Source organism: Dendropsophus ebraccatus, chromosome 2, assembly GCF_027789765.1.
Source record: "Dendropsophus ebraccatus isolate aDenEbr1 chromosome 2, aDenEbr1.pat, whole genome shotgun sequence".
Classification (NCBI taxonomy): domain Eukaryota; kingdom Metazoa; phylum Chordata; class Amphibia; order Anura; family Hylidae; genus Dendropsophus; species Dendropsophus ebraccatus.
The window spans coordinates 83,586,874-83,614,422 of NC_091455.1; positions in this window are offsets into that span (position 1 = coordinate 83,586,874).

Below are 27,549 nucleotides of genomic sequence, written 5' to 3' on the forward strand. Positions count from 1 at the left end.
TATATATATATATATATATATACAATATCCATTTTTCATAACTTTAAAGAGGTTTTCCAAGGATATTAACATAGCCTAAAAACATCCAACTGTACTGCCAAAGTCTAAACAACGTCAAGACAACCTCCCCATAAATTTTTTTCTCCTCTATCAGCTTCTCCTCCCATGATACTTTGTTTACATCTTATACTGTTTGTTTACAATCAGTTCTGCTTATTTCCTTAACCCCTAGGTGACCCTGGGCGTACCCGTACGTCCTGGGCCGCCTAGGGATGTTCAGAGCGGTGCCGCACTGTATTAATAAAAAAAGGTTAGTTTAAAAAAAAAATTTTCATTTTTTAACCCTTTGAGGACCAGGCCCAAAATGACCCAGTGGACCGCGCAAATTTTGATCTTTGCACTTTCGTTTTTCCCTCCTCCCCTTCTAAGAGCTCTAGCACTTTCAGTTTTCTATCTACAAGCCATGTAAGGGCTTGTTTTTTACAGGAATAGTTGTACTGTGTAATGGTGTCTTTCATTTTACCATAACTTGTATGATGGAATCCCAAAAATATTATTTATGAAGATATAAGTTGGTGAAATCGTAAAAAAGAATGCAATATGGTAACGTTTAGGGGGTTCCTGTGTCTACATAATTCATTACATGGTAAAAGTGACATGATACTATTATTCTATAGGTAAGTCCGAACACAACCATAAGCAGGTTACACAGATTCTCTAATGTTATATATATTTTTTTAATTAAATCCTTTTTTTTTGGCAATAAAATATTAATAAAATGGGCCTATTGTGACACTTATAACGGTTTTATTTTTTCACCGACGGGACTGTATGGGGTGTCATTTTTTCCGCCATGATCTCTAGTTTTTATTAATACCATATTTGTATTGGACGTTTCGATTACTTTTTATAAAATTTTTTTATATATAATGTAACATTAAATCGGTAATCCGCGCACTTCTTTCCCTCTTTTCGTGTACGCCGTTCACCGTTCGCAATGATGCTTATTATATTTTAATAGATCAGACAATTGCGCACGCTACGGTATATTATATGTTTATTTGTTTATTTATTTTTACATGTTTTATTTATATAATGGGATAGGGGGGTGATTTCAACTTTTATTGGGGGAGGGGCTTTGGGGTAGTGTATTAGTGTTTTTAACTTTTTTTTTTTACATATTTGAAGTCCCTTTGGGGGACTTGTACATACAGTACTTTGATTTCTACACTGATGATTGCTATGCCATAGGCATAGCATTGATCAGTGTTATCGGCGATCTGCTCATCTGCGATCACGGCGTTTAAGGAGTTAATGACACGTGGCAGTGCGATCGCTGCAGTGTGTCATTACCGGTGAGGTCCTGGCTGCTGATTGCAGCCGGCCCCCACCTGCTATGAAGCGCGCTCCGCTCCGGAGCGCGCTTCATAGCCGGAGAAACACCCAGGACGTATAGTTACGCCCTAGGTCGTCTGAAGACAGACTTACATGGCGTAACTATACGCCCTGGATCATCTAAGGGTTAAAAGCAGTCAAGTGAAATAAAAGTTATATAAGTTGTCTGTTGTAATCTTAATGACTCGAGGAACATAGCAAAAATGGCAGTTTTACCATAAACAGAAAAACCCTCAAAATTAAATTAAATTGCTTTCTTTTTCAATTTCACTGCGCAAATATTTTTTTTCCAGTTCTGCAGCATATTTTATGGAAAAGTTAGGTATGACATTGCAAAGTACGATGTTGTTGCAAAAAATATGGGCTCATGTAGGTCTTTAGGTGAAAAAATGCAAGTGCTATAGCCTTTTAAACGCAAGGAGGAAAAAAAACAAAAGTTCAAAAAACTAAATTAACCTGGTCCTGAAAGGGTTCAACAACTAGGAAGGAATTTATCAAAATGATGCATGGAAACATCTGCATCTTTTAACTGGCTTACGCTCTGTTTTGCCTGGTGGGAAAGGAGGGAAAATAAGAAGTTTGGCCTCCTCCCATGCCTAATGTATCATGATTTACATCTTAAACCATGACAGAAATCTATGTCTGCTCTGTGCGGCAGACCCAAGCCCACCAGATTTACTGAGAGGTAAGCCCCTCTTAGTAAATCCAGTGTGGGGCATAGAGGCGGGGATTTATGTGAGACTGGCATACCGGTACTTCAGTCTTGATAAATTCCTCCCATATAGTGTATATTATAGTGGTGTCAGTCTATATGGATTTAGTATACTCAGTGCACCAAAGCATTATTATTGCTTGTCAGCGTCACACTGACAGGCACTTTATTAGCAACAAAGCAGTAGGGATAGTCTCGGCACTACCACCAGAGGGAAAACCGCACCATGTGAACAGTCCCTTCAATCCTTAATGTCCGCAGTTGGTGCTCAATCAACAAATAGATTGTAAGAGAATCATAAACTGTAAGAGTTTGGAAAGTTGAGGCACTCAACTGCGTCTTCATCTGCGTCTTAAAATTGGAATTTTATTTATAGTTACAGCTATTTACTCTCCTATGTATTCATAATCCTTTTTCTGATGTATTAATAAGTAATTTACAATCATATTGTCCATCTTTCATCTCTTTAGTACATTGTCCTAGTATGTTATTATTACTAATTTATGTGTATATATATATATATATATATATATATATATATATTTATTTATTTTTTCAAACAAAATTTTTTATTGAAAAGGTCAGTCAAGTACAAAGCGTGTAACAAATAGGAACACGCAGGTCCCAGACAAAATAGAAAATCAGCAAAAACATTGAAGATGACCTCATTTAATGTTTTATGCTATAGTGAGGTATTATTACATAAGCTTTAAATTCCTGGAGACCTAATATGCTCCAATTATTCTAGGCTAAGGTGACCATAAGAAGTAAAACTATAAACTATAAGGGTATGTTCACACTATGTACCTGTGCGGCTGTATTGCGGGCTGTAAATAATCGGCCGTATTTTTCCGGTTCATGCGAACGCTGGAAAGTATACGATATATGGCTGCACAGTGCACACTATGTATGAGCCTACGGCCCAATCATAAATGGACCCGTAAACGGGCCGTGGATTGACAGGCGGTCTATACGGAGTTCTTAAAAAATAGCCGGCAATAATGCCAAATGCCGATGCCTCTAATAGTTAATATATTAAATTAATAAAACACATTTTCTTTGTAATAAAGTCCCTTTCGTTGTTCAATAATTTAATTGTAACAAATCCATCATTGTGCAATTAAATATACTGTTAAAATAAATATATAAATAAATGTATATTTATATATATATTTATTTTTTGACAGTATATTTAATTGCACAATGATGGATTCGTTTAATTTAATTATTGAACAATGAAACTGATTTTATTACAACGAAAATGTGTTTTATTAATTAAATATTAATTAGTACAGGAAGCAACATTAAGCCATTAATTCATATTGCCGGCAATAGAGCATTCTGTACTAATCAATACTTGACTTTAATTAAGACATCAAATGTTTCTTCTAATTATGTTATCACAATAGAATTATTAGAAGAAACATTTAGAATTATATGTGCGCTCAGCTGATTGGCTGATCGGCTCAGCGCACATATAATGAGCGGGTCCGCAGCACAGTGACTTCATTGTGCTGCGGACCAGCGAAGAGGACACATCGGGACATCGGATGGTGAGTATAAAGCTCTTCCCACCCCCTCCCCAGCACTGCACCCATCCCAGTAAGGAAGGGGGGTCACTTAACCACTTCCTTGCTGGGATGGGTGCAGTCTGACATCAGTCTGGCCCCCAAGGGGTTAAGGGGGATGCAATACATCCTCCCTTAACCCCTTGGGGGCCAGACTGTAAGCAGCGATCTGTAAAGATGCTGCATACTGTAAGGTGCACAACACCGCTCACAATGATGGGTGTTGTGCTCCTGTTTGTGTGTTTTTTGTGTGTTTCTCCCTTTTTGTTTTTCAGATATCGGTATCCTGTGGATTACGTCAGATTCCATGGACTACAACGATGACCAGCGGTTGTTTGGTGTTTTTTTTAATAAAATGGTCAATGAGGGGTGTGGGGGTGTTTTTATTTGAATAAAAAAATAAATTTTTCAATTCTGTCTTGTCTTTATTCCTTTACTTTATAGACTTAGAAGTGGAAGCCGTCTAATAGACGGAATCCATTATTAAGAAGGGGCCTAGTGTTAGCCGGTATAAAATGGCTAACACTAACCCCCCATTATTACCCCAGTACCCAATGCCACCAGGGGTACTGGGAAGAGCCGGGTGCCAGTGGTCTCAGAGCATCAAAATTGGCGCTCCTGGACTAGAGCGGCAGCAGGCTGGTAAGATTTAGGCTGGGGAGGGCCTAAACCAATGGCTCTTCCCACTCTGGTGTTACCAGGCTGCTGTTGCTTGGTTTTTAACCCGGCTGGTTATAAAAATAGGGGGGACCCTATGCATTTTTTTTTTATTATTATTTATTTATTTTAAAAAAAAAACGCATAGGGTCCCCCCTATCTTTATAACCATCTGGGTTAAAAACCAAGCGACAGCAGCCTGGTAACACCAGGGTGGGAAGAGCCATTGGTTTAGGCCCTCCCCAGCCTAAATCTTACCAGCCTGCTGCCGCCCTAGTCCAGGAGCGCCAATTTTGATGCTCTGAGACCACTGGCACCCGGCTCTTCCCAGTACCCCTGGTGGCATTGGGTACTGGGGTAATAATGTGGGGTTGGTGTTAGCCATTTTATACCGGCTAACACTAGGCCCCGACTTAGTAATGGATTCCGTCTATTAGACGGCTTCCACTACTAAGTCTGTAAAGTAAAGAAATAAAGACAAGACACGAGTGACAATTATTTTTTTTTCAAATAAAAACACCCCCACACCCCTCATTGACCATTTTATTAAAAAAAATAAAAAAAAAACAACCGCTGGTCATCGTCGTAGTCCATCGAATCCGACGTAATCCATAGGATACCGATATCTGAAAAACAAAAAGGGAGAAACACACAAAAAACACGCAAACATTGTGAGCGGTGTTGTGCACCTTACAGTATGCAGCATCTTTACAGATCGCTGCTTACAGTCTGGCCCCCAAGGGGTTAAGGGAGGATGTATTGCATCCCCCTTAACCCCTTGGGGGCCAGACTGATGTCAGACTGCACCCATCCCAGCAAGGAAGGGGTTAAGTGACCCCCCTTCCTTACTGGGATGGGTGCAGTGCTGGGGAGGGGGTGGGGAGATCTTTATACTAACCCTTTGATGTCCCGATGTGTCCTCTTCGCTGGTCCGCATCACAATGAAGTCACATTAAAAATGTTTCTTCTAATAATGCTATTGTGATAACATAATTAGAAGAAACATTTGATGTTTTAATTAAAGTAAAGTGATGATTAGTACAGAATGCTCTATTACCGGGAATATGAATTAACGGCTTAATGGAGCTTCCTGTACTAATTAATATTTAATTAATAAAACACATTTTTGTGGTAATAAAATCAGTTTCGTTGTTCAATAATTAAATTTAAACAAATCCATCATTGTGCAATTAAATATACTGTCAAAAAATAAATATGTATATAAATATACATTTATTTATATATATATTTATTTTAACAGTATATTTAATTGCAAAATGATGGATTCATTTAAATTTAATTATTGAACAACGAAAGGGACTTTATTACAACGAAAATGTGTTTTATTAATTAAATATATTAACCATGAGAGGCATCGGCATTATTGCAGAGGATCGCTAACCCCGGTAATAGCGATTCCTGTAAACTGTTTCCCTGCTTTCCCAGATGCATTCCAGAGGTGTTTGCATCACTTTGTAAAGATTTTATTTGTTATTTTTAGTTGAACCAGATTTCCAAGTAAATGACCGTATGTTTTCAGCCGCATGTCTATTTTTTCCCACGGCCATAGTTTTAGCCGCACATTTCCAGCCACGTGAAAACTACGGCCGGAAATATACATAGTGTGAACATAGCCTAAAACTGTAAAACTAAAACAGAAGAGAATTGGTAACAAGAAAGGTACCACGGATCACTACAATTCTTGTTGCATTAATATGGCTACAAAGAATACAAAAGGTGAGTGATTACTAGCAGGCTCTAGATACAATGTGACTTATAGTCTAAGTAGGTGTGTAAGTAAGCAAATATTTTTTGTAGAAAGCTTTCCAAGGTTCCCATATACTGGTGAATTTTTCGTGAGTGCCAGCCTCCCAGCTACATAACTCCTCGAGTCGTGCTATCCATTTGTTAATGGTGGGCGGAGTTTCCTCCCTCCAGTGAATGGGAATGAGGAGCTTTGCTGCAGTTAGTAATAGGGTTGGTAAGTGGTTTTTGGCTGGAGAAAATGTAGGGCTAGGGACCCAAAGGAGAATAAGTAGAGGGTCTAAAGGAACATTACTGCCGCATATTAAAGATATATGTTGAATGATTGTTTCCCAAAAATATTTTAGCTTTGGGTAGGAAAGCCAGATATGAGAAAGTGTACCTGAGCATGAATTGCATCTCCAGCAGGAGTCCGATTTTTAAATATTCATTTTTTTAGAAGATAAGGTGTCCTGTACCATCTTGTGAGTAATTTATAAGAATTCTCTTGGATCTTGACACATCTGGAAAGGACATGTGAGTTTTTGAAAATTTGTGAGACTATAGTCTGGGGGAGCGTAGTATTAAGCTCTTTTTCCCAGGCCACTATGAATGATGGTGTAGTGTCGGCTTCTTAAGTGAGCAGACCCTTATATAATTTTGAGACTAAGCCTTTGGGGAGTTGTTCCATGCTCAGGTAGTTTTCAAACCATAAGGCATCTCTGTAAGTCATTTAGAAACCTCTGACACTCGCTTGTAAATATCTCCTTTTGTGAGATTCTGAAATTTCCAAGGGGTGTTGTCCCAAGTAAAACTTCTAGGTTCGGTATTTCTTTAGATGATCTGAGATGTGGGTAGATAGGTAGGTGTAATAAATTAGATGAAGGGAGCGTCAGAGGGGTTGTAGGGCCTTTCATAAATGAAGGTAACAAGCCCAAAGGCATGTATGGTGGTGGGTCTTTTGTTGCTAAGGTCTTATAGAAGTGATTTTGCCATACATTAAGGGTACCTTTTAGGAGAGGGCCAATCCATTTTTCTGCATATTTATATTTTGTCCAAAGGCAAATCAGATTGTCTTTCCCTAAAATGTGTCTTTCCAACTGAATATATAATGGAATTGTTTTAGTGGAGACTAAGGAAAGCCATCTTGCCAAATGAATTGCTTGGTGGTAAGTCTTTAAGTCAGGGAGACCACAACCTCCCATAGGTTTTTGTTGTTTCAGATATGTGTGTGCGATTCATGGTTTCGAATGTTGCCAAATAAATCTGGAGCATAAGGATCTCCATTTAGTGAAAAAAGCTGCTGGGAGTTTAATTGGGATAGTATGTAAAAGGTATAAAGCCTGCGGAAGAATATAGGTTTTAATTAGGTTTTTTCTTCCCAACCAAGAGATATAAGGAATCTTGTAAAATGTATGTGCTTAAGTCTTGGGGCAGTACTATCTGCACATCATATGTTCATTTAATCACCTCCACATTAGTGAAATGCACCTGTTTTGTAGGGTATTTAAGTAAGTAATGTGGTGGGGTGGAGTTATCAGTGAGTAAGAGTGTGCATGCACTCGAAACGTGTCTGATCTCTGTGGGGTCCCTGCACTGTGGTGTTTCACATGTTTTTAACTGCAATTGGAAAATAAAGGCTACTTTTTTTCGCTACGTGCTGGATCATTGTTTTCCTTGGACATAGTGGCACACACCAGCCAGGTGTGGATCCGCAGCACCAGAGAGAGCCAACAATCAATGAGCTGATTACTTTTCTCTTACTTGTGTACGCACTGGCTGAATCGAGCTCCCGGCTGTATTTATGCATGGAAATTTAAAATAGTGAACACTTGATATAGTGCATACCCTTTGTGTTTGTGAACTGTGCTTCAGCTGCCGTCATGGCAGAGAGTGAGATGGACCGCACAGAAAAAGCAGCACTGCTGTTTTCAAACACCAGTGTCACTAACAACAATACAGTGGACTTTAAAGTATTGATGCACAAATTGGAAAAAACATTAAGCCAAGAGACTAGAGTCTGGTGGGACCATGTCACATTGAACAACTATGTAAGCAATGCAATGATCCCACGTGGACTTCGCATAAAGAAAATTCCTACTAAAGTGTTCTGTGATGAGTTTGTTACTGAGTGGAACGATGCTCTCAGTGATTGCTCCATACGCCTCATGAAAGCCATCACGAAATATGAGGCTTTGGAGCTTGAAACTTTAAAAAAGGACAAAAGATGAAAGAAACCTAACCTGATTATAAGGATGTGCCCGATTATGAATTATTCAACACCAATATGAACAAACACATTAAACAATTGGAGGAGCAGATCATGGAAATGAAGAAAATAAAGTTTGAACGTGACACAAATGATTATACTAAGAAACAGGTGTACGAGTGGGGGCGTTGGGAGCGAAGTGACTTTACACCAAAATCCATCCTAAAAAAAGGGTCAAAATAAAAAGAAGAAGAAATTTAGAAAACCTAAAGTCACTTTCCGCTCCTCTGAACCAGAGACTGATAACACGGACAGTTTAGCCTCCCAGGCTTCCCCTAGGGCTTCTTCCAGTGCCTCATACTTCTCAAAAAATAAAAAATAAAAAAACAAGCCAGGCCCCGTCAGGGCGGCAGGAAACATAGGAGGAGGGGAGGCACGCGAGCTGAGGAGCCAAGTGAGAAAAAAACGGTAATAAACTTATCCACTCGAGAGTTATCCCAAGATCAAATTTCTGTCTTATCTAAAGGTTTAAATTTTGCGCCAACCAATGTACCCAATGCTTTCTCTATATTGTGTGATGTTAACAAATTAATTTGCAATCTCACTGTGCGCAGACATTTTTTCAATGTTGACATTGTTCCCACTATGCATAACAGCGAGATTGCGATTGCGAATGAATTTATAGGAAAAACCTTCTCTGAGCAACAGGCTCTTGTGTCATTGTTGTACTTACAAGATACAAATGATCAAGGTGTAATCCACAACAATGTGTTTCATACCACTAAAAATTATGGGTTCTATCCAGTTCAATCCTGTGTGGACTGTATGGGCCGATTCCAGAATGTGGTTGAACGAGATATTTCTCTTGCGATTCAAGAAAGTGCCACACATAAACATTCCAGGCATAATCTGTCTTTGAACGAACAGAAAGCTTTAAAAGAACTATCCTCCTTTGATGACATCATTGTTAGGATGTCTGATAAAGGTGGAATAGTAACAGTTATGAATAAGACAGATTATATCCTGCAAATAGAGAATTTACTTAATGATGAATCTACATACCTGAAATTAACATTTAATCCCACCAAAAAATATCTGGAGGAATAACGTAACATAGTGGCATATGGAGTAACTTTGGGCATTCTCAGCAATAGGGAATCGGAATGTCTTGTGGTGGAAATTCCTATTACCCCTATCATGTATGCATTACCTAAAACACACAAAGCGGTTTTACCCCCCCTATGCGGCCGATAGTGTCAAGCACTGGCTCACTATTGGAGAGACTCTCTGCGTGGCTGGATGGCTTGTTACAGCCACTAGTCAGGCGAGTTCCGGGATATCTAGGGATGTCCTTACATCCCTCAGTGACATCACATGGCAGCCAGAGTGGCACTGGCTGTCATGTGATGTCACTTCATTATACACATCCATTCCATGGTCAGTAGCATTGAATGCTCTTGAGTTTTACTTACAAAAATATGGTCTGTATACTAAAGAAATTAATGAATTTATTGTTGAAGTGACCTCTTTGTTGTTGAGTCACAATTTTTTTTATGTTTGACCGTAAATTTTTCCTCCAATGTAGAGGTGTCTTGATGGGGGCTAGACACTCCCCCTTGTTAGCCAACCTCACCATGTCCTTTTGGGAGGAACAATATATTTTCTCTGTGTCTAATCCCTTTTCTTCTTGTTTACAATGGTACGGGAGATTCATTGATGATGTCATTATGATTTGGAACGGAGATGAATCTTCTGTACCTTTGTTTTTGGATTATTTGAATTCTAATAATTATAATTTGAGATTCACACATAATTTTCAGAAGTGTCGTATTGAGTTTTTGGACTGTTGCAGGGGTCACCAAACAATTAAATAGAATTTTCTACTTACCGTAAACCCATTTCGGGTAACACATTACTTAGGGCAGACAGCAATCATCCACCTCATACTATACGGGCCATCCCCGTGGGGGAAATGACCCGCATTGAGAGGAATTGTACCAATAGTGACACTTGTGAACATGAGGCCCGAGAATTGGAACAAAGATTACGAGCAAGAGGATATAGTAATTTTCATTGTGATAGAGCACGACATATAGTCATTAAAAAAGATTGTCAAACACTAATTCAGCCTAAACATAAGTCATCTAAAGACAAACATATTTTTTTTCCTAAACCAGTATTGTCACTTACATACACTCCGCTCTTTAATAGTGTAAAATACATTATGAGGCTGGGTTCACACTACGTATATTTCAGTCAGTATTGTGGTCCTCATATTGCAACCAAAACTAGGAGTTGATTAAAAACATAGAAAGGCTCTGTTAACATAATGTTGTAATTGAGTGGATGGCCGCCATTTAATGGCAAATATTTTCTGTTATTTTAAAACAACGGCTGTTATATTGAAATAATGGCAGTTATTTACCGTTATATGGCGGCCATCCACTCAATTTCAACATTGTGTGGACAGAGCCTTTCTGTGTTTTTAATCAACTCCTGGTTTTGGTTGCAATATGAGGACCACAATACTGATTGAAATATACGTAGTGTGAACCCAGCCTAAAGAAGCATATACATATTTTGCAAGAAGATCATTAGCTGGCTGAATTACTGGCTCAGGGTTGTGCAGTTGTCCCCAAGAGGGCTAAGACCCTTGAGGACATTCTGTCTCCGAGTTTGGTCCTATTGGAAAAGAGGTCTCCGACATGGCTACAATGACTTGGCTTTTTTAAGTGTGGTACTTATCCGTGCCGCACTTGTACTTTTGCTAAAGTTTGCAGTTTATTTCATAACAATTCTAAATCCAAACAATTTTCCATTAAACAACACATAGATTGCAATTCCTCTCATGTGGTGTATGTCATTGAATGTACCATATGCAATATAAAATATGTTGGTTGCACCAGCAGAAAAGTTCGTGCACTGGAACATCTCAATGACATTACTGGAAATTTATTAAGAAATAATTACATTTCATCAATTGTCACCATTCCAACTGCAAATCTTTTATTATTTACGGCATTGAAAAAATTGTGCCATCAGCAAGAGGTGGAGATATACATAAACATTTACGTGATCGGGAAGTCTTTTGGCAACTCACCTTGGGTACACGTGCTCCGGAGGGCATGAATGTGCGTCGGGAATTATTATTTCATTATTAATTATTCTCATTTTTATCCCTTCACGCTCTAGCCCTCCTATCTTATATTATATATCTCATTATTATATATTATTATTTTGAGTAATTTTCATCTCTAAATATTCTGTTTCATCTTTGTTATTTTACCTCTTGTTCACACATAATGCAACACATAGCAGTTTTTCTTATATATTTTTTGCAGTTGGTGTTGTTACATCCTATTGTTTCTTCGCCTCTACACACATTTAGGCATGATATATATGTATTTATAGTATACAATATGTGTGTTTTGAGAAGTGTAGTATGGATACATAGAAGTGCTGACTATACAAATGTAGGATTATATTTATAGTTACAGCTATTTACTCTCCTATTTATTCATAATCCTTTTTCTGATGTATTAATAAGTAATTTATAATCATATTGTTCATCTTTTATCTCTTTAGTACATTGTCCTAGTATGTTATTATTACTAATTTCTGTATATATTTTGTAAAATGTATGTGCTAAAGTCTTGGGGCAGTACTGACTGCATATAATATGTTCATTTAATCACCTCCACATTAGTGAAATGCACCTGTTTTGTAGGGTATTTAAGTAAGTAATGTGATGGGGCGGAGTTATCAGTGAGCAAGAGTGCGCATGCACTCGAAACGCGTCTGATCTCTGTGGGGTCCCTGCACTGTGGTGTTTCACATGTTTTTACCTGCAATTGGAAAATAAAGGCTACTTTCTTCGCTACGTGCTGGATCATTGTTTTCCTTGGATATATATTTTAGCAGCAGCTACTGCCATTGCTGCATCCCCTTCTTCATACCATCCTGGCCCTCTCTGCACCAACACCTCGTCTATCAATCAAGAGCGCCTTTGACTCAGATGGGAGGAGAAGACGGAGTCCGGGGGAGAGGAGCATGAACGTGCACCTGTCAGGAGAAGCCGGCCCTGCTGTGGAGGTTAGAGCTCGGAGTATGAATGTGCACCTGACAGGAGCACCTGACTCTGCTGTGGAGGTGAGAGCCGGGAGCATGAATGTGCACCTGACAGGAGCACCTGACTGAAGGTGAAAGCTGGGAGCATGAACATACACCTGATAAGAGCTGCCAGCCCTGCTGTGGAGGTGAGAGCCGGGAGCTGATCGGCCCTGATGCCTGGCTCACACGGGGCGGTAGTGTGGCGTTTCAGCACAGAGATATGAAACTCATTGCAGACGCCTTGCACATGTTATAAACGCATGGTGAAGGGGAGCAATAGCCTCTGGTGTTGTTGCATGGGTGATGCCTCACATACTGAGTCCCCTGTGCTCCCTATATCATGCCACCTCATATGTTACATATGTCCTAACCCACTGGGAGGGGAAATTACAAGTACCAGTGATTTAGCATAATAACACAGAGGATGTTTGTAAGGGATCGGTGTGAATAGTGGTCTTGTAGTCAGCTACTCATTGTCCAGTATGAAAGCCTTTACAGGCTGGTGGCAGTGTGGATAAAGAATGCCCTGTGCAGAAGATGGCACAGCAATACAACAGGTGCAGTCCTTCCCTATGAGACAAAAAAAAAGACACACTAACACACATAGTAGCACACACAGTAAAATGCACAGTAACAGCCACACTAACACAAACCGACACACACACAGACACAGGCAGTAAAACACAGTAACAATCAGACACTCTGACAACAGAAACTTCAGTTTGCCTGAACAAGTATGCACTGCCATTTCCCCTCTGGCCACTGGGTGCTCTGTTTAACCCTTAGAGGACCGGGCCAATTAAAATTTTTGCATTTTTGATTTTTCCTCCTTGTGCTTAAAAGGCCATGGCAGTTGCATTTTTTCACCTAGAGACCCACAAGTCATATATATATATATATATATATATATATATATATATATATATATATATATAGCTTTTTGATAACATTTATTAACTTTTTAATTTTTCTGGATGTGGTGTCACCAAAAATAAGCAATTGCACCGTGCGAGACCAGGAATAGGACAATTTAATAGTTTAGAAATCACAAACATTTCTTAATTTTATTTATTTATTTATTTTTTACAGAATGGGAAAAGGGGGATTATTAAATTAACCTTTATTATGTGATCTCACCACTAAACATCAGGGAAGGATTTTCTATACCCATTTAAATACTGCAGTCAGTTTTGACACAGGCTTTTAAATCAACAAAACACAGCAATCGCTGAGCTCAGGGAGAACAGCGACAAAAAAATCAAATGGAGTACTCACTGGAGAGTCTCCACTGATGCATTGCCCCCTATAAATTTAAATATGCAAAAAAAGGGTCTGTGGAGTCTCAGTTACGAGCCTCAAAACACGGGAATAGCCAGATATCCCTCCAGGGGAGGGAAGCCTATTGCCAAGGGGGTGCCTCCCAGTGGGAAGAGCACCAAACCACGCTGATACGTAGCCCCTTAAGTCCCACTCGCTTGCGAGTATTGGAACATAAATAGGGAAATACCAAGGTTGCCCTTTTTACGTCAAAGTCTAACTCTGTGGCGAGTATTGCGACATGACAAGGGTTTACCAAGGCAGGCATCCATCCACAGACAATCGTTTCGGGGTAGTTGCCCCTCGTCAGTGTGGAGTAGGATTCTGACTAACAGGGGCAATGAAAAATAGACCAACAAAACACAGCAATCGCTGAGCTCAGGGAGACCAGCGACAAAAAAATCAAATGGAGTACTCACTGAAGAGTCTCCACTGATGCATTGCATTTATATATGCAAAAGAAGGGTCCATGAAGTCTCAGTTACGAGTCTTAAAACACTGGAATAGCCAGATATCCCTCCAGGGGAGAGAAGCCTATTGCCAAGGGGGTGCCACTGGGAGGAATTTTGTCATAAAGTATGCTGCAAAAGCAGAAAAAAATTTCATTGTGTGGGGAAATTGATTTTTTTTTTTTTACGCCGTTCACCCTGGGGTAAAACTGTCTTGTTATATATGTTCCTCAAGTCGTTATGATTAAAAATATATTTAACATGTCTAACTTTTATTTTATTTGATGGCTTTTAAAAAATTCAAACCATTGTTAATAAATATATGTTCCTTAAAATCACTCTATTACCGTGCTTATAGCGCTTTTATTTTTTAGTCTATGGGGCTGTGTGAGGTGTCATTTTTTGTGCTATGACGTTTACTTTCTATCGGTACCTTGATTGCGCATATGCAACTTTTTGATCACTTTTTATTACAATTTTTCTGGATGGGATGCGACCAAAAATGTGCAATTCTGCACTTTGGGATTTTTTGTGCTTATGCCGTTTACCGTGCAAGATCTGGCACAGACCCCGGCCCAGGTCAGATGCGGGGATCGTCGCGGGGGGCGATTCCCCCACTAGACACCAGGGAGTGGGGAAATCGAGTGTTCAGATGCAGGTTGTATGGAGGTTGTATGCATCAAAGTAGTAGTCACATGCATGCCAAGAACAAAGGTTTCCACTATGTCAGGACTGGCTAGAACAGACAGGACAGAGACAGTGGGCCCTGAATCTGAACCCACCACTGGCCCTGCCTAATTGCCTCGGCCGACCCTAAACGGTCGCGGACAACCACGAAGGCGTTCCCTACACTGCGTAAGTGAAACACAGAACAGCACGAACAGACAAACACAATAAAGAATAGTCGAACAAGCCGGGTCAAACCACACAGGCAACGCAGTACAAAATCGAAATACAAGGGATAGTCGGAGGTCAGGCAAAGGTCAGAACACGAGCAGTCAGGCAGAAGGGATTAGGACGGGATACGCAGGAGAAGGACAAGGGGAGCTGGGATCAGAACAACTAATAGCCAGCAAATACCAGCTGGCTTTCACATTACTTTATACTGGACCAGGAGCCCGGACCAGAACTGATTGGTCCGGTCTCCTGATCCAGCAATACCTGCAGCTGCGGTGCTGCAGACCAAGTGGCAGAGCGATCTGCCACTCAGCCCGCACGCCGCATCAGCTGCACTGCCTGGTCAGCTGACTGACTGTCACGTGAGACCGCGGCGTCCCCGGTTACTAGGGACGCCGTCGGGTCTCCGTGACGTCACTCTGCTCCGGCGGGCGGAGCTCCGGCGCGTTCTCGAGCCGGCCGCCGGAGCAGAGGCCGGGGAAGACGCCGCAGGAGCCAGGTCAGGTGAGTTCCTGACATTACCCCCCCTCTTATGAGGGGCCTCAGGACCCTTATCCACTGGACCGGGTTTAGACGGATTCTGGGTATGAAATCGTCGGATTAACTGAGGAGCGTGTATATCTCTAACTGCCACCCATGTACGCTCCTCTGGTCCAAAACCCTTCCAGTGGACTAGGTATTGTAACGAACCCTGCACCCACCGAGAGTTTAGAATTCTCTCAACCTCATACTCCAGTTCACCCTGGACGACCAGCGGAGCAGGAGGAGGTGACGGAAACACTGGTGGCACATATTTTTTCAGCAAGGCTTTATGAAAAACCGAATGAATCCTTAGGGACGATGGTAGTTTGAGCCTGAAAGTTACTGGGTTAATAACCTCTACGATCATGTATGGCCCAATGTATTTGGGTGCCAGTTTACCTGATTGGACTCTCAATTTCAGGTTTTTTGTTGAGAGCCAGACCTTTTCACCTACAACATATTGATGGCCAGATATGCGTCTTCTGTTGGCATACTTTTGATAGGTTTCTTGGGCTTTTACCAAGCTCTGATGAGCTTGGGCCCAAACTGTGCACAGTTTCGAGAATATACCTTCAGCTGAAGGGTTTACTGATTCGGCAGAGTGGACGGACGAGTATCTGGGATTAAACCCATAATTACAGAAAAACGGCGACATGCTAGTAGAGCGCTGCTCATGGTTGTTTAAGGCAAACTCAGCGAGTGAAATGAAATCACGCCATTTGTCCTGGGTATTAGACACAAAACATCTTAAAAACTGCTCCAACGACTGATTGACCCTCTCGGTTTGTCCGTTTGTTTGAGGGTGGAACGCAGAAGAGAAAGACAATGAGACCCCCAGTTTACTACAAAACTCTCTCCAAAATTTAGCAACAAATTGAACACCCCTGTCAGAAACAATGTTCTCCGGGATCCCATGCAAGCGTAACACATGATTGACAAACAGCGTGGCTAATAAGCGAGCACTGGGTAGTTTACGTAGTGGAATAAGATGACACATCTTAGAAAAACGATCCACCACTACCCAGATGACCGTCTTACCCCTAGATAGTGGTAGGTCTGTGATAAAATCCATGGATAAGTGCGTCCAAGGTCTCGCAGGGACCGGCAGAGGGTGTAACAACCCCTCCGGTAGACTACGGGGAACCTTGGATCGAGCACAGACCTCACAGGCTTCCACAAACGATTTAACATCTCGGCTCCATGTTGGCCACCAGAAATGACGTGACAGCAGATATTTAGTTCCAGCAATACCAGGATGCCCTGCCAACACAGAACCATGAATCTCTTCCAATACTCGGAGACGGAGATTCGGCGGTACAAACAAGAGAGACTCAGGAGTGTTATGGGGGGCCATACTCTGAGACTGCGTGACGAGAGTCACTAAGTCAGGTTGCAAAACAGATATTACAACACCAGGTTTTAGTATCGTATCGACATAGTTTTCAGGCATACCTTCAAAATCAAAGCTGCGGGAGAGGGCGTCAGCTCTGATATTACGAGAACCGGGTCGATAGGTGATTTCAAAGTCGAACCTAGAAAAGAACAGTGCCCACCGGGCCTGCCTGGGAGAAAGACGTTTAGCAGTATCGAGGTAAACTAGATTTTTGTGGTCAGTGAGTACGGTGACCTTATGTTTGGCCCCTTCCAAGAAGTGCCTCCATTCATCAAAGGCCATCTTAATGGCCAACAGTTCTCTATTGCCAATGTCATAGTTGCGTTCTGCATGTGAAAATTTTTTAGAAAAGAATGCAACCGGCCGTAGGTGAGTAAGGGTGTCTGTCCCTTGTGACAAGACCGCCCCCACTCCCACCTCGGACGCGTCTACTTCAACCACAAACGGGCGTTCGAAATCTGGCTGAGTCAGTACTGGAGCCTCTGAGAAGCAATGCCGAAGTGTGTCAAACGCCTCAAGAGCCTCTTTGGACCAGTGTACAAGGTCCGCCCCCTTCTTGGTTAGATCGGTAAGGGGCCTAGCTATGATAGAAAAGCCCTTAATAAATTTCCGGTAATAATTGGCAAAGCCTAAAAACCTTTGTAAGGCCTTCAGGTTGTTAGGTCTTTCCCAATTTTTTATGGCGGCCACCTTGACCGGGTCCATACTAAACGAATGGGGAGTAATATTATAACCCAAGAACGAGACCTCCTGGAGACCAAACTGACATTTTGACAACTTGGCATACAGATTATTTTGTCTGAGAAGCTCCATTACCGTACGGACGTGCAGCACATGGGAAGACCAATCTGGGGAGAAGATTAAAATGTCATCGAGGTATACCACAACAAACCGTCCCAGATACTCACGAAAAACATCATTGACAAAATGCTGGAAGACGGCCGGAGCATTGCACAACCCAAAAGGCATGACGAGATACTCGAAATGGCCCTCTGGGGTATTAAATGCGGTCTTCCACTCATCACCTTCCCTGATGCGGATTAAATTGTATGCTCCCCTCAGGTCTACCTTGGAAAACCAATTAGCTCCTATGATTTGGTTAAACAGATCAGGAATTAAAGGCAAGGGGTGCTGATTCTTAACTGTAATTTTATTCAACTCCCGGTAATCAATACAGGGACGGAGACCCCCGTCCTTCTTCCCAACGAAAAAGAACCCCGCCCCCATGGGAGAAGAAGATGGGCGTATATGACCTTTACGCAGGCTATCTTTTACATATTCCCTCATAGCTTCCCTCTCAGGACAGGACAGATTGAAAATCCGACCTCGAGGATATTTGACCCCAGGAAGTAGCTCAATAGCACAATCATATGGTCTGTGTGGTGGTAATTCTTCTACTGCCTTTTCGTCGAACACATCAACATAGTCTGATAAAAATTCCGGAACCTCCCCCTCTCCGGAGGAGCATTCCGCAAGAGACACAGCATTACAGTGGGAGGCACATCCAGGCCCCCATCGTACCAGCTCCCTGTTGGGCCAATCAAAGATAGGGTTGTGAGTCTCCAACCAGGGCAACCCCAGAATCACGTCAGATGACAAGTTATGCATGAGTAGGAAGTCGAGTCTTTCCACATGGACAGACCCCACCTTGACCTCAAGACACGGTGTCATATAACGTACACTTCCCTGGGCAAAAGGGGCAGAATCTGCTCCAGTGACATTAACAGGACGCTGGAGCAGCAAGGGACATACCTCCAAACCAGAAAAAAACATAGGATTAACAAAGTTGGTTGAAGATCCAGAATCAACTTGGGCGTACCCATTAATACTTTTATTCCCCACAGACAAAGAAATTGGTAACAACAACTTATTTTTGAAGGTTACCTGTGCGCCTGAGAGACCCCTTCGACAATCTCTCAGGCGTTGAAGTTTTCCGGCGGTGGTCCTGGCCTGGAAGGGCATTGCCGAACTTGGTGTCCTGCTTTACCGCAATAAAGGCACAAATTATTCTGCAGGCGATGGGCACGTCGGGCTTTAGCATCAGTGGCATCCACCTGCATCGGCTCTTCGGGTAGTGGTACGACTGGGAGAGAGGATTTGGGGAGAGAGAGCGGTGATACAGGGGCTCTAGGGTGGTCAGGGGTACCCTTCTCTCTCTGTCGGTCCCTGAGTCGTCGGTCAACCCTAATAGCTAGTGTCATGCTGTCCTCAAGCGAATCAGGAGTAGGGTATGCCACCAACATATCTTTCAGTCTGTCACAGAGACCCACTCGAAACTGATATCTGAGGGCCGAATCGTTCCACGTGGAGAGACCGCTCCACTGCCGGAATTCTGAGCAGTACTCCTCCACTGGACGTCTGCCCTGTCTCAACCCAGTCAGCTGTCGTTCAGCGTTAGCTGCACAGTCAGGGTCATCATACAATAGACCTAGGGCAGAAAAGAACTGGTCGGGACTCTGTAGGTGAGGGGAGTCAGATGGTAGGGAAAATGCCCACTCCTGTGGCGGTCCTTGGAGGAGGGACATGATGATGCCCACCCTCTGAACCTCATCCCCAGACGAAGTAGGGCGTAACCTAAAATACAGCTTACACCCCTCTCTGAAGGCACGGAATTTCCTCCTGTCCCCCGAGAACTTATCAGGAAGTTGAACAGGTGGTTCAGGAGGTGTGGGGGAGGTCACCGTGAGCTGTCGGGGTGCCGTCTCCTGTTCTTGGACCCTTACAGCGAGCTCCTGAACCATCGTGTTGAGTCGCTGCATTTGGTCCACAATGTTAGTCAGGGCTGTTCGGTTGTCCATGAGGCAACTGGCGGTACTGGCTGGCTATTCAGTCAGGACTGGCTAGAACAGACAGGACAGAGACAGTGGGCCCTGAATCTGAACCCACCACTGGCCCTGCCTAATTGCCTCGGCCGACCCTAAACGGTCGCGGACAACCACGAAGGCGTTCCCTACACTGCGTAAGTGAAACACAGAACAGCACGAACAGACAAACACAATAAAGAATAGTCGAACAAGCCGGGTCAAACCACACAGGCAACGCAGTACAAAATCGAAATACAAGGGATAGTCGGAGGTCAGGCAAAGGTCAGAACACGAGCAGTCAGGCAGAAGGGATTAGGACGGGATACGCAGGAGAAGGACAAGGGGAGCTGGGATCAGAACAACTAATAGCCAGCAAATACCAGCTGGCTTTCACATTACTTTATACTGGACCAGGAGCCCGGACCAGAACTGATTGGTCCGGTCTCCTGATCCAGCAATACCTGCAGCTGCGGTGCTGCAGACCAAGTGGCAGAGCGATCTGCCACTCAGCCCGCACGCCGCATCAGCTGCACTGCCTGGTCAGCTGACTGACTGTCACGTGAGACCGCGGCGTCCCCGGTTACTAGGGACGCCGTCGGGTCTCCGTGACGTCACTCTGCTCCGGCGGGCGGAGCTCCGGCGCGTTCTCGAGCCGGCCGCCGGAGCAGAGGCCGGGGAAGACGCCGCAGGAGCCAGGTCAGGTGAGTTCCTGACACACTAGCTTTACTTTTTTATACAATATGTCCTAGTGACATCTCCTTTCCAGGTAAGTAAGGCACTCGCACCTCAGCTTTTCTCATGATGAAAAGAAACTTAATTTACCAAACTCAGGCAACTTTTTTCATTGCTGAATTGTCTAGCTATTTTCCACTTTGAGCAGTCTACAATTACACAGTGCCTTCTAAAGCTTTTTTTTTTTTTTTTACTTTTTAAGGTGTGCTTTACAATACATAGGACTGGGCAATGGAGCAACCTAGACATCAACTCCTTTACACTCTTCTGAACCAAATAAAAGTTTTAAGAGTGTTTTCCCTTTATTCTTTGCTGCTTTCATTGCTATAGAGCTTTTTTTTTGGGGGGGGGGGGGGGGGGGGGGGGGGGACGGACGATATTTTATGTTCACTCAGATATGTAACCCAACAGCTGAGCGCTCAGTCTGTAATTGACAACTCCTACAATGCAAAACCAAAAGTTGATCAGTTTCCTAGACAGTAAATAGGGAAAAAAAATCTAAATATAATTTAAAATTGACAAGATTATTTTCTTGTTTATTTCATAAGGCACACTTTGCTTTTTTATATACTTGCTTATTTGTTCCTTCTTTCCCTTTTAAGATGAATCTCACACAATTGTCCAAGATGCTTTTTGGGTTCTTACATATTCTGGTTCCTAAACATGCGCATCAATACCTCTATGAAGCATTCAATGCCAGAAAATAAAAAAAGCTTTCAGACTACTTTATAATTTGATAAGTGTAAAGAGAGATTGCTTGGTCTAGCATAGTGCTCTATCAGGCATCAAGGGTGACCAAGCTCGATACTCAACCAAGCAACTTGTGCTGCTCAGTAGCTAATGTAAAGGTGGCCATATAACTGATGGCCAGTCATCAGTTATATATCTCATGGCATAACTCCAGAGTTCTAATGTGTCTTGCAGAAACCTAGTACATTTTTAGTTAACATTTTTATATATTTCATTTAAAGGGGTTCTCTGATTTAAACTTACTTGCCCCTACTGTATCTACATGATGGGGATAAGTAAGTGATCGCGGGACATCTAATCTCTGTATACCCTGGCGATCTCCAGATTGGCCGCCAGCTTCTTCATTTTGAATAAAGCTGCAGGTCAGCATGTGACCCGCATCTCTATTCTTTCTCTATGGAGCCACCAAAAAAAGCAGAGTGCTGTATTCTGCTATATCTGGTGGCTCTGTAGAGAATGAATAGAGACAATGTTCATGTTCCAGCCCATGACTGTATTCAAAACAAAAAACTGTTGGAAATAAATATGTAAAATAAATATTTCCTAAAAGAAACATAGAGAATGATGAACATAGAATAGTCAGAAAATAAATATTAAATGGAGTCCGTCAGCTATCCATTAGCTTCACTCCTTATCTCATCTAGCACAAGGTCAACACTACTGACAGACTCCCTTTTATAATGTATTGTAACTGAAGCATAACAAAAGAATATTGTCTAAATAATGTAAATAATGTTTTCCTGATATTACCCTCACAACAAATATGTTACAGTGGAAGTACGTACAATCTGTTTTAAAGAAAAGGCATATATACAGTAAATCAAAATGCTTTTTAAATATTGCATTCATAGAGTGTATTTTTCTAAAGGAAAGGCTAAGGGTTACTCAAGCTGAAGACTTTTGGCAAATATTAGTGAAAGACAAGTTTCAAGAACAATTAGCTGTAAATTATATAGGTCAAAATTATTCAAAATGCATGATTCACTCTGATCAAAGGGAAATAACGTGTATCAAACAGTAAGAGCTTTTTGGTCGATGTTGGTTTCACCAGAGGAGTTTATAATGGGGCAGCAGAAAAAATGGATACAATTAAGCAAAGGGGGTGCTATAGAATTTGACTAAAAAGAAATTAGCAGGATTCTTTTGGAAAATGAAAAGACAATAACATAGTACCTAAATTGCTAACATTGAGAAATGGTGTGTAGACTTTTAATTGCTCCCATAATTGGGATGAAAAATTATAATGAGCATTCAGTACTCAAAGAAACCCGCTTTATTTCTCAAATTTCTTGTAATAACATTTTTAAAGTGTAATAGCGGAAGCCTAATGAACCCTCTGACAAATTCTGGGGAGACAAAATGGCAATGTAGTGTATTAAGTCTCTATTACTATTATTACTGTTTTCTGACTTGTTAATGTTTTGTGTCCTCTATGATCACAATGCATACATGTACATAAATGTGACATGAATAGAATATATACCATGCAGATTAGCTACTAGAACATCTATATATAATGCTTATAGTAATTGTAAAATAATATTATCATATTATAAAATTAGAAAAATCTGTTTTGTTTTGTTTTTGTTTTTGTTTTTTTGCACAACTTCTATGTTTCTTTAGTGATGCTAATTAGGAAGTTGTTGTGGTAGTGTGAAAAACATTAAATATGTAGATATAAAGATAATGGTGAAATTAATATAAAGATTGTGTTATGTATTGGTTAAAAATGTATACAAAGTTACAGAATCAAAGTTTTCTGATCATTACAAGCATGTTTCAGACACATTTTTGGAATATAGCAAGCAGGGCTGAATTGGAGTAATATGGGTCTAGTAACCACTACAGTCATGGAACAATTGGTTTTGGTTAATAAATTGTACTCTAAAAGAATATATCACTTGTATTTAAGTAATACACACAGAGTAAAATAATGCCAAACTATGGGCATAATTTTTAGAAACAGATTTTTTTTTAAAGTTTGTGTTTAGCAAAACAGGTTGTTAAAAAAATGTTTGGTTGGGCAGGTTCAACAAATTTTGGCTTAATATTTGGATTTGCACGGAAAAAAAAGTTAAACAAAGGCAGCTAAACTAGTAGAAATATTGGAGCTTTTTTTCTACCAAGAAAAAAAAAAAAGTTTCAAAATTTTTTGAAATAATTTTTAATGTCCCCTTGATTTTAATTGGGAAAGTGACTCTTTGGAGCGTTTCTTCTTGGTCTTTGGCGGCATCAACTTTTAACCCTTCAAAGAAAAGAAAGAAAAGCATCTACACCAGTACCTGCTAAAAACCTGCTAAACAGATTGGGGGAAATTTATCAAAGGGTGTAAAATTTAGACTGGTGTAAACTGCCCACAGCAACCAATCACAGCTCAGCTCTTACAGACAGGAGCACAACAGGAGCACAACACCCATCATTGTGAGCGGTGTTGTGCTCCTTACAGTATGCAGCATCTTTACAGATCGCTGCTTACAGTCTGGCCCCATGGGTTAAGGGAGGATGCATTGCATCCCCCTTAACCCCTTGGGGGCCAGACTGATGTCAGACTGCACCCATCCCAGCAAGGAAGGGGTTAAGTGACCCCCCCTTCCTTACTAGGATGGGTGCAGTGCTGGGGAGGGGGTGATGAGAGATGTATACTCACCCCGATGTGTCCTCTTCGCCGGTCCGCAGCACAATGAAGTCACTGTGCTGCGGACCGGCTCTTTATATGTCCGCTCAGCCGATCAGCCAATCAGCTGAGCGCACATATAATTCAAAATGTTTCTTCTAATAATGCTATTGTGATAACATAATTAGAAGAAACATTTGATGTTTTAATTAAAGTAAAGTGTTGATTAGTACAGAATGCTCTATTGCCGGCAATATGAATTAATGGCTTAATGGAGCTTCCTGTACTAATTAATATTTAAATAATAAAACACATTTTTGTTGTAATAAAATCAGTTTCGTTGTTCAATAATTTAATTCTAACGAATCCATCATTGTGCAATTAAATATACTGTCAAAAAATAAATATATAATTAATTGCAAAATGATGGATTCGTTAGAATTAAATTATTGAACAACGAAAGGGTCTTTATTACAAAGAAAATGTGTTTTATTAATTTAATATATTAACTATTAGCGGCATCGGCATTCGGCATTATTGCCGGCTATTTTTGAAATACTCCGTACGGACCGCCTGTCAATCCACGGCCGTGAATTTGCACAGTTCCAGCCGCAAACAATGGTCTTGTTCATTTTTTACGGGTCCGTTTACGATCGGGCCGTAGGCTCATACATAGTGTGCACTGTGCAGCCGTATATCGTATACTTTCCAGCGTACGCATGAACCGGAAAAATACGGCCAATGATTTACCGCCCGCAATACAGCCGCACAGATACGTAGTGTAAACATAGGCAGTACCCAAACACGGAGAGAGCAGCCAATGGAAGGGTTGTCCCAGAGTAGTGCCACGACAATTGCCTGGCAAGGCCAGGATGTATCATTGCCCCATCTCCGATTGGGTCCTGCACACAATCACACTTGCCAGGCCTGTCGGTGAGAGAGTTACTGGCAAGCCTAACACTCCCCCGCACTCTTAGCCCCTCTTTTCAGAGGATCTATTAGATGAATTGCCTGACAGGCAAGACCTTGAAGAAGGCCTTGAGACTCTTGGAGTGGACAGGCTCCAAAGAAATCAGGAGAGCCTGGCAGCTCCGGGCCAAAATGTAGTATCCTCCCATTTAACTACGGAGGAGAGCTAAGGAGAGGAGACATTCATCCCGGACTACGAAGACAATGATGTTGCAGACCCAATGTGGAATGTGGTTCAACAGATGCCATCCTCGCCTGTATTTGTTCCACCGACCCAGCGTCAGCCCCGATCTGCAGCTCGTGGCTCCTGAGGAAAAAGAGAAAGGTGGACAACGTCAGTAAGTTCACCTGGGCAGAGTGAACCAGCACCTGAAGGCAGTAGCAGCACTCCACAACAGGCTGTCAGTGAGCCTGCTTCCAAGAAATGCCCACTTACATAACCGGTATGGCAGTTTTTCATTGCTGGCGGCAAAAACAATGCAGCCGCATGCTGCCTTTGTGAGCATAAAGTGGGTCATGGTTTGGGTTTAAATCCAGGGATCACTTCTATGCGACAGCACATGGAGCGACACCCCCACACACACACACACACTGCCTGGAAGAACCGGGACCAGCAATCCCCATCTTGCCGGGAACAGCAAATCCAATGCCAACGCCGACTGCAGGAACCTTGGCTCATCTGCGATGTGCCCTCGCGGTTGAACTCATCCCTGCACATGTTGGATCTCCTCTACCATCAGAGATCAGCGGTCTCGGACTTCCTCTTCAGGCACTCTGGCACCTTCTCGCAGAACTGCAATTTTCAGGTCACATATTTGCAGATGATGCAAGATGTCTGCAGATTGCTTGCACCGTTTGAGGAAGCCACTCTGTTTGTAAGCTGCAGCGAGTACGCTTTAAATGACATCATTCCCCTGCTTCACATCATGGAGGCAGCTTTAAGTGATATCATTGCAGAGGGACTCAGGGCAGTGGGACCACCTATGATGTCCATCTGAGCCCGGAGATGGACCAATTGGAAGAGGAGGAGGTATGTGGCCAGATTTTAAAAACACCATCAGTTATCATCTCTGGCCTGGAAACACCCGAGGAAATGGCGGAATCCCTTTGGGAAGAGGATGACCATAGCACACCCTGGCATTACACTGAGGACACTGGTGAGGAACAGCAGTCGGTCAAACTCGTCCATATGGCCACGTGCCTCATTGAATGCTTGTAGTCAGACGCGTGTAAGGGACATCCGTAGGAGGAACGAGTTCTGGCTGGCCACCCTGGTTGACCCTCGTTTGCGACAAAAAATGCCGGATTTTTTTAAACCATCGAACAGTGCCACTAAAGTAAAACATTACCATAAGCTACTGATAACTCGTTTGGTTGAGGCCTATCAGGAACAATACCATCCTTTATGTCCTACTACTCAGGAGGATGTTGCTCAGTCTACAACATCGACTAGCAGCACAAGCATGAGAGCTGGCAGTAGCCACGGTAGTAGCTTCAGCCTCTAAACAATGCTGAGTGACTTTATAAAGCCCCCAGAAGAAGAAAACCGGCAGCCCCAAACTGAAGTTAACATCAGGCAGCAGCTAAAATTCCAAGCTAAGTCCTACTTGGAATCCCCCTTGCCCCTGAATGTCTCAGATCTGGTGCCGTTCTGGGATGAAAAGCTGGACATCTGGCCACAGCTGGCAGAGTTCACGCTCACCTTTTTTATCATGTCCAGCCAGCAGCGTTGCATGGGAGAGGGTGTTCAGTGCGGCTGGGGCCATTGTCACCCCAAGGAGGACCAAGCTGTCTTGCCTCAGTGTAGAGAGGCTAACATTTCTAAAAATTAATCTAGCCTGGATAGGAGCGGATTTCACCCACCCCCCGACTAGTGATTGAAAGATTAGTCGGAAGTCAGCACGCAGGCAGGTGTCAGGCTCTATGTAATTGATATGCTTCCACTTGATTTTTTTTTTTATTTCAAGCAATCTGACCCTTTATGTAAAAAATTTCTTAATATCATTGGCATATATTAAACAAAATAAAATAAATAATAATAATAATAATAATAATAAATTGTCCACACAGGCTTATATTATCCACATCAGCTTAGTGCTTTTCCAAAGAAGTATCTGGAAACCCACGCTTCAAAAACACTATTATCCAGACAAACATTCCCACGACTATGTTTCATAAAGAGAGCATTTCACATTTTGTTAAGCATAGCCATGGGGTTTCAACCCTGGCACTTTTACTAGGAATTTTACTAGGGATGGTCCCGATTCGTACGAACCTGAACCCTCGGTAATGATTTCTGCTCCGTGGAGCGGGCGGATTCCAGCGGGAGGACCGCCTGGAAAACTGGGATACAGCCATAGCCATAGGCTGTATCCCAGTTTTCCAGGCGTTACTCCCGCTGGATCCGCCCGCTCCACAGAGCGGGCAGACAGCGGTATCTGCTGCCAAGCATTCGGGTTCATACGAACCCGAACCTCGGCAGGTTCGGGCCATCCCTAAATCTTACCCTTCGTATCACAAGCGCTCTTAGAGCTCGCACATTGGTTACTGATAACATAATTGTTGTGTGACGTTTTAATGGCTCTTGTGGTTCTTAACGGGGTATATATCACAGAGGCTAATGTTCTCTAAATGTGATATAAGAAACCTCAATAGCTACTACCAGCAGCTATCTGTTGCTCAAAGGCAAGTTCCTTCGCCTTGTTTAG